Source organism: Pleurodeles waltl, chromosome 4_2 (assembly GCF_031143425.1).
Source record: "Pleurodeles waltl isolate 20211129_DDA chromosome 4_2, aPleWal1.hap1.20221129, whole genome shotgun sequence".
Lineage (NCBI taxonomy): Eukaryota > Metazoa > Chordata > Amphibia > Caudata > Salamandridae > Pleurodeles > Pleurodeles waltl.
In genome coordinates, this window is record NC_090443.1 from 413,941,596 (window position 1) to 413,954,340 (window position 12,745).

Consider the following 12,745-nt stretch of genomic DNA (forward strand, 5'->3'; position numbering starts at 1 on the left):
GAGGGGAAAGTCTCCATATGAGGTTCTCTTTGGGACAAGTATGTATGTTCCCGATCTTGATGCCCCTGGTATGGTGGCAGCAGAAACACCATTTGACATAAAAGAAAGTCTCGCTGTTTTACAGGAGCTTCAACAATTCCGTGATGATAAATCATCTGCGAGCGCTGCCACCTTGGGAATAAGGGATTTGGCGAAAACTTCGACTGGCTGGATTCCTAACGTTGGGGATCTGGTTCATGAGAAGATCGCTGTGAAAAAAGAGTTTGGTCCAGCATACAGAGCACCTGTACCGGTCTTGGGGATAAAAGGCACCAGGACTGTCATCCTTCCGCCATTGTCTGGTTCCAAATCGAACAGATTCATCTCTATTGATGACATCAAATTACACCATTTGGCCGATTCTTCACAGTAGACCAGGAGGTCCCTTGGGTGGTTCCCGATCCCTTCTTACTACCCAACAGGACATCCCTCTACATAGTAGGATGACCATCGCTACTACTGACTATGCAACTATGTCAGCTGCCGTTCCAGACACTTCCTCGACCATGGTGAGGGCGGAAAAAGAACTTTTGTTGGTTCCTGTAACAACTTCGGAGAACACACCGCTACAGGATTTGGCTGTATTTTCCACGAACATTTCCACGACTGGTAACGTCATCTATCATGAACCTCCATGAACAATGGATGGGAATTCGATGAGTCCTATGTTTGCGGAGACTTCCTCTGGCTATTTTGTGGACATTGATGATTTTTCTTCAGATTCATCCTCAACTGAGGCTGACAAACTTTCCAGAGGTAGCAAGTTCTATCAATGGCTTAAAAATAACTATTTGATATATCCATGGAACTATCTCTGGTTCTGTTTGACATTTATTGCATTGTTTTTGTGGATTGGTTTTGTGACTGTTTTCTTTTTACTGATTAATGGTCACTATATTGCTGATCGCTCCTCAGTGGAGCCTGTTGATGTAATTTTAACACCGCATCATTCATCACATAAGGTCCGACGTGATTTGTCCCCTGTCAATATTACAGCTATTCCAATTTCTGATGGGATTGTTTGGGACAAAGTTCCGTTCGATATATACGGGCCTACAGAGATAATTCAAATACCATACGTGTTCAAAATTTCTATGTCTGATGTTATTACAACTAATGTTGTCTCTGATGATTGGGATGTCCAAACAGTGGATTCCATGCTAACTGAAATGAAGGACTACTCCGCTTTTGGAAGTGATGATGTATATGATTTTACAATGAATTATGGTGAAATGTTCTGCTATAATAATTGGGGACATCACTACCTGCACCGTGCAACTAGATATAGGCCTCTTTTTAACTACACACAATGGGAACATTGTTCAACACCACGGGTGGGGAGTCCAAAGTATTAGAGTGACAAATTCACATACTTTTCTGGGCATGATACAACGAAAGCTGAATCTTATTATTTTAAATTACCTAAGACACACATTAGAAAACTGTTGCTAACAGATACAAAACTGATTTATTCAGATCCCTTTGTTTCCCGACTTTCGATTGAGGGTTATGAATATTGGAAGAACACTATCGATTTGAAGAGTGTATGGGGGACGCAAGATTGGCAGATACAGGGTAGGGAGGCTTTGTTTCGAGCTTGCTTAATTCCTGTGCAAATGATTTTTTTAAATGACACTGTTGAGCAGACATCATGTCTGGGATTAGCTAAAATAAAGGATCTAAACACACCCAGTATCCCTACACCGATAAAGTTTCTGAAATGTGGCCCCACATTGATACTATTAATGTGAACTATGACAAGTTGAGTAGACTGAAGGCGCTATTGTTTCAAAAACAGGTCGCCTTGACATCCGCAAAAGAGACGTATGATCTCCAGGTTGCGAGATCATCAGCAGAGATACAATCCCTTTTAAATACCGATTTCCCCAAACACTTTGGAGAGTTGGTGTCCAGAATATTCAATGCTTCAAGCACAACTGGGATTGTTCATTTCTTTAAGGCTGTCGGGTCTGGTTTCGTGTCCATATTCCAGACTGTCTTCGGAGTCATCCCATCAGCCATCCATTCACTCTTTTCCAGTGTGTTTGGTGGCTTTCCAATTATTTTGGCTTTAATTGGCGGACTACTACTGCTATTCTTTCTGATTCGCGGTGGTTGTTTTTTTCCAGCGACACAGAGCAATGGAGCCGCTCCCGTCAACGCCACTGTGCCGTGAACGCATGGTTCGGAACTTCGGTACACCTTTGCTGGTGGAACTGGAATTTGACTGGTCATTGTCATTCCGGCCTCTACTGTGGTGCGTACAACCGGTGTTCCGCTGCATATGGTGTCTCTTTGAACATCTGCTTATAGTCTGTCTTGCTGTTGCACAGACTTCTCCTGTGGACCACAAACTGCTGATGTCCCCGATGAGGGCTCATACACGGTCATGCCCCTTGAGACTGAGGTTGCTCCGCGAGGCCACCTATGAGCCTTCTGTTATTCGATCTAACATGGATGAGGACGCTACAGCGAGTGTCGATACACCGATGACTATGGCTCACTTCTGGCCTGTGGATCCGTTTGTCCGTCCAGCTCTCGATTTCACTTCTGACGATGTTGACTCATTTTTTAGATCCTTGAATGGTGACTTCGATGACATTCTTCATGATCCGGCATATAGCACATAATTTGATGAATTTGCTTGCCAGTTCCCGATTCTAAATCAAAGAAGCAATTATACTATAAGTTTGCTATACTTGTCATGGTTGATATTAAAGTCTCTGAAATGTTTTTTTAAAACAAATTTTATAAAACACAGCATTTATTTTTTCGTTAAGTTTTTGGGCTTTTTAGTTCAGTAGCAGCTTTTTAGCGATTGGGTTTTTCTTTACCTTCATCATACCTGTTACGGCAATGGGGAGGGTGTAGTGAATCCTAGTTTGTTTTAACGGGTTTACAGGAGTTAGCTTTGCCGTAGGCTTGTAAACTCGTGCCCCCGTCACCCAGTGACTTTTAACCTACTTAGCTTGCTCTGGCTTAGTCCATTTAATTATTTATTTCCTTTAAAATGGCAGCCTTGTTTATAGTTATGCCACTTGTTATGGGTTCTATTATCAGTGTCAATGCGCCAAGGCGTCAAGATCAAGCACGAAAGACAAACATACAGTAGGCATTCACACTTAGGGATTTTCCCGCTCTATACTTTCGAGGGATTGTTGATATTAATTGCCGTCCCAAGCATGCCTGTTATCTATTGTTATGAATAACACTTATGTCAGGGGACCTTGTAGATCTGTATAAATACAACACACTTTTAGACAGATAATCAGAGGGATTCCGACTAAAGGGCATCACCACCATCGCTGATACCGATGCTGCAGTCATCTTGACACTGATCCAGTCTTCGTGTCCCTGCGGAGTCTGAGATAGAGACCTCATTCCAAGGTAACGAGGGTTGGGGGCTCCTCTCATGGACACGGTTTTGGCAGATTAGGTTTAACGAACCCAGCTCTTCCTTTTTAGGTAGGAGGTTAGACCTACTCTCCTTAGGGTATTGGGGCTTATTCCATCTTTTACATATACATATATTTCTTTCATATATTGCATAATGGTGGGGGTCTTTATAACAATGACTGCTCTTTACAATACTGTTGCTTGGTATATTCATTATCCTAATCATTGCAGTTCATGCAACTTATCACAAATTGCAGTTATGTTGAATAAAAACTATTATAACTTTACTGCATCTGTGTTATTGCCTTTGTTTGTATGAGACATAATAAATCTGTGAGAAAAAGGTAATTTCCGTTTAACCACGACAACCCTGGGATATTGTATTTTGAGTCCATGCGTAAGCGACTGCTACAAATCACCTTTTACTATTGTTTTTGGTGAGGTGCTGCTAGTAAGCCGGTAAGGTTTGGACAACAGTTACTAATAGTTGTAGGAATAGACTTAGGGCCAGATGCAGCAAAGGCTTTTACCCATTCTGTGTCTATGGGAAAAAGTGTTTGTACATATGGCCCTTAGTCTCCTACAAACGAAAGTACTGTCATCCTGATACCTGCAGTCTTGCTCAGAGCAAGAGTCCAAACTACGACAGAAGGTTATGGCCTGCCCAATCTCATATTGGCTCGATCTCACACTAGACATACAGACATCCAGTTGCAATCATCACTGGCCCAGGGAATCTCAGATCTAAATTTGGCCTGCACAGAATGTCACCTTTATCCAGGGAAGAGGGATTATACATTTTATTCCTATGTTCATAAATCCTATTCCTGTATTAGTTCCTGTTCCGAGGGTCCCTTTTACCTAATTTGGTGGACTCATCCGCAGACATTAAGTCCCTGTACAATCACAAGCCCATTTGGCTTCTGCTACCCCTTCTCCCGAACACAGCTCAACCCGTTCCCGAATCCTGGTTTATAAACAACATGGCCTGAGGAATCAGACCCTCAGGGACCTTATTAAAGAGGTAATAGAGCATTACTTTGAGGAAAATGATAATGGAGAGGTTAGTCCATCTACACTGTGGGACACAGCCAAAGCAGCCTTTAGGGGGAAATTAATTTCCCACACCACAACATTTTAATCCCATGCCAAACAAAACAAGGGGGACCTGGAACGCCAACTTTCTCAAGCTGAGGAAAGACAAACAGGGTGGGGCTCTGCTAGAACTATGAGGGACCTACGCAGGATACAAGTAAGAACACCTCGAACGCAGGAGGCAGCTAAAACAACTCTTACATGTCAAGCAAAACTATTACGAGAAAGGTGACAAAGTGGGTAGACTTCTGGTCTACAAGCTACGGCAGATGGCTACTAGGAACCACGTTAAGGCACTTAACCTGACAATGGCCATTTAGCCACTGACTCAGCTGAAATCAAGCTTTCCACTGATATTGCTCCATGCTCTACCACAATCAAAAGCCCAAAGGCAACTCTCAAGATGCTTATTTGAGCACCCAAGGGCCCCCACAGTTACCCCCCACCCGAATCTCGTGGGCGACCTCAGTTCCCTGGAGCAGGACATTTCTCCCACAGAGGTGTGCGAGACAATGCGCCTAGCGGCAAGAAAATCTCTGGGCCCTGATGGCTTCACAGCCACCTTTTATAAAGCTACGCTTCTCTATTAGATGCTCCTTTAGCAAAAGTTTTAAATCACTTTCTGGCAACAGGCTGGGTAACACAAACCATGATGGGTTCTCACTTAGAACTCCTCCTCAAACTGGAAAAATACCCCTTGGACTGTACAACATACAGGTCAATTGCTCTCCTTAATTGCCACATTAGCATTTTCACATCAATACTAGTCCACCGCCTACATCACATTTGGCCCCAACTGCTCTCTCCTTGCCAATCGGGTTTCATAAAAAAATCAGAAGGCCAACGATAACACCTGATTGGCCGTCAATTTGATGTAGACTGCAGAGAGACAGAACCAACCAATGACCCTGTTAGCTCTTGATGCGAAGAAGGCCTTTGACAGAGTGGACTGGCCCTACCTGTCAAAACATTGTATCAGAAGTCACTTAGGCCACAAAATAAAGACGTTCATTCTGGTGACTTCCAACAACCAATTTCCAAGCTAAAAATCAATGGGAACTACACAGCGAAAGTCCCCCTTAGGAAGGGAACAAGGCAGGAATGTCCCCTCTCCCCGCTGGTTTTCACACTGGTGATGGAACACCTTATTGCCAATGCCATGGGTAATCCTAATACACAGGGTCTACGAGTGGAAACCAGAGAACATAATGTAGCATTGTTTGCGGAGGATATCCTTTGTTTTGTGACTAACCCTGAGGTAACGATCCCTGCTTTATTGGCAAAGCTAGACCGCTTCTCTCTTGTCTCACGCTTTAAAATTAACTTCTCTAAACCGCAGAGCATTGGGGTGGCAGACCCAGGGTAGGAGATGCATGCACCTCTTCAACTGTTTTTTTCATGAACGGGAATGACCATCTGATACCTAGGGGTGGTCCAGCCGACCCACACCAAGGCCTTCATTATGACTTTGGCGGTCTTCGGGCAAGACCACCATGTGAAATACCGCCACCATACCGGCAGTGGTGGTGGTACAGCGACCGCCGTATTACGAGTCACAAAGAACAAACCGCCCAAATCCAGCTACAAAACCAACACCGCCAGGCTGACCAACGGCAAAAGAGTGACTGTCCTACCGCCAGCCCCGCCACGCTGACACCATTCCGACCGCCCTATTACAAATCAGTTTTCAGCATGGCGGCACAAGCACTGCGGCAGTCCAAAAAGGCACCGTCATTAGTTGCCAACACCACATTGGACAGTTTGAATACCCCCACAACTAAACACATACACACACCACACACCCCTTCTCACTGTACTATAAAACAACCCCCACACACTCACCCACAATTCCTTGCGACTTCCATGACCAGCCACAGAGACATGAGCCAGGAAGCACATCCCATACACCTTCACATTGCACACACCACCACCACCACCACAACCTACCAGCACCCACATCCAAACACCCCCACACCACCAATCACCCCGCAATGGACCCTACCCCCCCCCCCACCCCCACAACATGTTGTGCCAGAAGCACCCACGGTTCACAGACAATGAGTTGCAGGTCATGGTGGACAAGATCGTCAGAGTAGAGCCACAACTGATGAAAGCCCAGGTCCAGCAAACATCGCTGGTCAGGAAAACAGAGTTATGGCAGAGGATCGTCGACACGGTCAACTCAATTGGTACCTATCCACGCACAAGGCAGGATTTCAGGAAGAGGTGGAAGGACCTCAGGGGGAAGTTCCGTTCCATGGCGTCCAGGCACCAGATCGTCCTGAACAAGACTGGCGGCGGGGCCACACCGCCTCCCCTTGAGTTAACATCCTGGGAGGAAAAGGTCTTCGTCCAGTTACATCAGGAGGGCATACTAGTATCATTGGAGGTCTTGACTCTGGTAAGTCAACAATACCCCCCAGGCACCAACCACTCCAGTCCAGCATGCCTCCCCATCACTCCCCAATCCACCCCCATCCAAAACTACTGCACCCTCCACTCCCCCCCCCCACTTATGTACGAATAACAATCACAATGTGAAGAACCACAACTCCCACAATGCATCACTCCCAACACAGCAAAAAAACAACCATACCACGGCCCACACCTACTGGTTGCTACGACAGCGTCTCAACACATGGCAATGACAGCAATGCCAACCACCATCCACAACCCACTACGGCACATGGAAATCATGGCACAATCCCCATACCCAAATCAATGTCTGCAGTGCTGTAGCTGTCATTGCCATCTCTGGGAAGCAAGTTGAGACACTGCATGCACAACAACATTAAAATGGCAACTACATATCCACATACAAACTCTCCCCCTTTCCAGCCACAGGTAACCCTGCCACTGCCACCCTGCAGAGGATGCCAGGGTCAAACAGCCCTCCCAGGATGAAGGCCCCAGTGGATGTCTGAATGGGGCCGACTTGCCTGGTCCATCTGGGGCGACTGGTCAGTCCACTTCCAGCAGCCCCACCGGACACCCCATCCCATGTAGCTACAACACCTCAGCCAGCCCCTCCTCCCCCGAACCTGTGCCCCAGGGACCTCTCAATCAGAAGTGTTCCCCACAGTACAGGGGCCAGAGTCGAGGGCACACACCCCAGACAATGAAGGGCCTGGTGCTAATGGGAGTGAGAACATTGTGCCAGGGGCACATGGGGCTGGGGGTAGTGGGACGGGATCTGTGGTCCAAAGGATGGGGCAGCCAAAACCTCAGACTGGCCAGGAGGCCCTCAACCAAGTCCTGGGTGCATACCACCAAACCCAGGACACCATGGCCCAGATCCTCACCACTGTGCAGGAGACGCAGAGGCTGCAGAGCGAACACCATCAGGAGGCCATGCAGCAGTGGCAGAACCACAATGCCAACATGGCCTCCATAGCAGGGTTGCTGAAGGAACTCACGACCATCCTGTGTGAGTCCACCTCCCACCAGCAGGACCCTTCCAATAGCCACACCCCATCTGAGCCCTCCACGTCAGTGGCAGCTAGTGGCATGGAGGCCCTGCCACAGGAAAGCAAAACTCAAATGATGGACGGAATGCAGAACCCATCAAACATTCACCCCCAGTCACAGATCTGGGTTTAATCCATCGTTCTTTTGCTCACCAGACCCAGTTTAGACCCAGCCATATGCAAATCATTCTTGACCCTGTTCCTCATGGGAACAGTCTAGCCCGAACTGCCAGGCCAGGTCCTCCCTGGACCGGAAACAAGCATCCTGGGACCGGTTTCAGGGTTTCACCCTTCATCAGCCAGGCTAGCTTGAATCCAGTGGCACAGTGAGCAAGGAACCCACGTCTGGGTATACCCTTCCCACATAGGGCAACTTTAGCAAAACAAAGGATGATGGACGGAGTGCTGAACAATGCAAACACTGACCCCCCCCAGTTCAGTTCATCTTCAAGGTACTTAGATGTAGCGTTAGGAATAGTAAATCTACAATTCCCTATAAACACTTGACTTTTGATAATTTGTCCCTTGACATTCTGCCCTCAATATTCTTGTACCAAGAGACTGTTGGTGTTGATATTCAGTAGTACAATCTGTTTGCAGGTATCTTCCCAGGCTATGCATGCCCTTGAAACCAATCCACTGCAGCTGGCCAACATCACCTGCGTACAACCCTAAGCCCAACACCCAGCAGGCGGGCAACCCACCCTTTCCAAAGCCTTTGGCTATGCACATTGGGGGGCAGGATTTATTGGCTGCACCCAAGCTTCCGTGGGCATCCACCCAATCACTGCACACAGCCTCTGGCCTTCTGTAATAGGGCTTAGCCCAGGCCCTGCACCCAACCCCACTTTTCACAGCCCTGAGACCTTGTTGCAGACATCCCTGAACTCCGTCCTCCATGGCAGATCAGCCAGCATCCTCCCCGGTCCTGCATCCAATCTTAACCATAACTGGTGAATTTCAGTGCTTTTTAGATTTTCTTTTATAACCATAACTGCACCCCTCCTTTTTTCTAAGGAATTCAGCCAAAGGGTTAGGGTCCCAGTGGCCTATTAAGGCTTGGGGAGGAGGGCCGAGCACCCCTTCCCCCTTCGCATTAGGTGCAGCCCCTCGGGCCACCTGTTGCTCAAGGAGGGTGCCATGTGCCCCCTCCCCTTCATGAATATCTTTTGGCCTGGGGGATGGGGTCTCTGGGGCCACTACTAGTTCAGGGAGGGGGAACGTGCGGCCAGCCCCACAGTGCACACAACTTTACATATGGTAATATAATATTACTTTAATTAAAAAAATTAAAAAACTAGAAATTCACTGAAAAAAACAATGGGTAAAGTAACGTTGTAGTTAGGTGAAACCTTCAGTGACAAATTAATGTCTTATATGTACAAAACCACTGAAATTCAACAGTTATAATGATCTCAACTAACTAGTGTTGTACGGTAACTAAAACTTGTGCCCTCTCTGTGCAATGCTAATTACCCTACATATTCGATCACTCATGACATCTTCAAAGACATCATTAATAAAGTCACTGCAACATTTGCAATGAAATTGAGAAAACTGTGCATGGTGGGGCACTCGTTATAGTTACTTCAGAGAATTGAAAGGGGTGAATTTCAGTGGTTTGGTACGTATAAAATGTTACTTTGTCAGTTAATTTTTTTTCAGTGAAAATATATTATGTATATTACACAGTGGCAGTCACCACAGTGTAGTTATGGTTCAGATGCTCTTTCCCCTGAAAGGATATTTTTGATTTGCATGTAACGTTTGACCACATAGGTCTGTGCCAAATTTAGCAAACGCTTGATGTAGTCAGCTGAGGTCTAGTATGCCAATTTTAATGTAGTTTCATGCAGAGAAAACAAGCAAAGGCAGTTATGGTTGAAAAAAATTGTTTTTCCAATACAGCTCCCAAACATTTGCTTGTGCCTACTGCCATAACCACTGAAGGCATTTTCAGCAAACCTGTCAGGAATGTAGTATTTCACTCAAAGTGTGCCTTCATTAGTTTGATAGATATCCATTAAATGGGGAATAGCCTCCACTTCCAGAAGAAGAAAAAAAAAAATCAAAGGGCGCGCAAGGGTGAGATGTAACCAAAGCTAATCAAACATTCATTAATTTCACTTATTTTTGTTGGGGGTGGGGGGATGATCATATACAACATCCAAAACTTCCCTGCGCCCAACCCTTACTGCGTGGTCAACCCACAGCGTGCAATGCCCTAGGCTATAAACAGCGCGATTAGGCCTGGGTCGCCAGTTCCACCTGTGCAGAGCCTTCAGCCATGCACAGTGTTAGCCAAAGTGCTGTCACCCAACCCTCCAAACCCAAAACACACAGCCGTCGGCCATGGGGACTGCAACCAAGGTCAGCCCCCAAGTGAGGTCCTTGACCAAGAGGAGCAGTAATGTTCTGAATACTTTTTAAAATTATTTTTGTAACAGAATTAGAATTAGAGGATCCTGTGCTAGAATTGTGACACCTAAGGCATTTGCAAATCCATTATAGGAAGTGTCCTGTGTAAAAAAGTAATTTATTATTTTATTGCCGGGGTGAGTCCACTCGGGCCACACTGACATGGATCAGGAGAGTCAGGTAGGTTCAGCCTGCTACCTTGTGCAACTTTTCTATTTCCCCAACACAGCGCTTGGTACACCGTGTTGGGTAATAACTGCCGCAGCAGAAACTTTTCTGTGACAGCCATCTGGTCAGAGCACAGTAGGTTAGCTCCGTCGTCTAAGGGTGTGCTTTCACATTTTGTTTTAAATAGTGTCGCAAATCCTCCTTGTGTTCAAGAGTCCAGAGGATCCACAGATTAACAATCCAGATATCTCTAAAGTGTAACCTCATCATGCACTGACTGGAAAACTTTAAATGTTAATTACTTGAAACCTACTGAAGAGATTAAACAGTCGTGGCTAGCAGGGTTCCTTGGGGCGGGCAGCGCGCTTTGGTGGGGGGGAATATTAATACAAAAATAATATATATTTATTTATTTAAAAAAAAAAAAAAAAAAAAAAACTTCCCTGAGCACCGTGCCACCGCTCCTCCCTCCTCTTAGCAGACAGGCTCCGAACCTGCCCTGCGGCCAATTCTGACGCTGCTCAGAGCAGCAGCAGAGTTCGGATTGGCTGGGCGCTCGCAGGCAGTCTGAGAGCCGTGTCTTTTCTCTCCACCCGGCAACGTGCCCAGCTGGAGAGAGCACAGTGTGCATGTGTGTTTGGCCAGCCAGAGACAGCCGTCCAAACACACATGCGCACTGAGGGGAGTGCACAGTGCACCTCCCTCGTCCCAGTCATCCTCCATCGACCCACCCTTTTAAACATAGTTTATTATCCTTTTGTTATTAAAGATTTGCAGCAGCTGCTGGCGGGTGGGGTGTGGTGGGGAGACGCTCCTCCACCACAGCAGAGGAGCCACTGCTGGATTTAAACCAAATTAAGTACAAGTACTTCCTTCAGTATACATCTGAGTTTAGACTGTTTCTGTTTGGCTATTCTGTCTGGATAAAAGAGCAAAGAATCTTCTGGGAGTTAAAATTACAAATATCACTTTTCCGATACATCCCTATCCCTATCCCTATTTTGAGTCCCCTGCTAGGTGGATCTGCAGTGAAACTTGCCATATTGAATCCAAAACCAAAAGTCAATTAACTTTTTGGAGACCTTTAATGCAGACTCATTAAAGAGTGCCAAAGTAGATAAGAAAAAAAATGCCTCATCAATAAAAGTCTGACTTAACCATGAATAAAAGGTACTACAGTTGCCTCAGGTAAATATATATGAATATGGGATAAAGTGTCCACTGCAGAAAACAGTCAGGATATTGCAAGTCACCAGGGAGTAAGGTCATGGAACTTCATCCTTTTAACTTGCAGCAGAGAGTCTATTAAACTTTATAATATATGGTCACTCCATCATTCCTTCCAAAAACCTCATAAATCCTAGTGGTATGGGTCTTTCTCCGTCAAATAAAAGAGACTGACTGTTTGCAGAGAAGGAACAACATGGAACTCCGAAGTGGGAAATTAAATCTACCAAAAAGAATGTGGAAATTTGTTGCAAAAACATTCAAAACGTGTAACTTAGAATTTAAAATAGTAACTTGTCTTAAATTTCATCTTTCTGATGATCACTGTTAATTTTACAAAAACAGATCAAACAAATAAAAACTGAGTTTTCATTTTCTTTGCTTAACCTGCAGTTGAAATGATGCTCCAAGACTTGCCTGTTACCTTGGCTGCTGGCTGAGGAACCAGGTATTACGATGTGACAACTTGAATGTAAGCCAATCACATTAGTTAAACAATTAAAAATGTGATTGATGGGAGATATGTTATTACTTGAGAACTGAAACAGCAGAGATAGAAAAGTGTTAACTCTTCCGAGACTGCTCAGGCAGTTTTTAAATCACTTACCTCAAAAACCACTGAATGGATTTACACCAAACTGAAAGCACATTTTCTGAGTAAGATTCTAGTTTCATGCCACGTGTGGGATAGCTCCATTCAGCTGTTTGAGTCAGTAAATTGTCCTAGAGGAGCTACTATAGTAAAACACTTCTTTTTTCACGTCCCAGCTGCTTAATTTTCATCCGTGGGCACATCTTCACAAGACTTGACACACCGGTTAGTAGATTGACAAATAATTTGCAATTCCGATCACATGAGGAAAATAAGTTATTGGTAAATCAGAAAAGGCCATAAATATTTGGACTTTTAGTGTGTCATCAACTGAGTCTTGCGG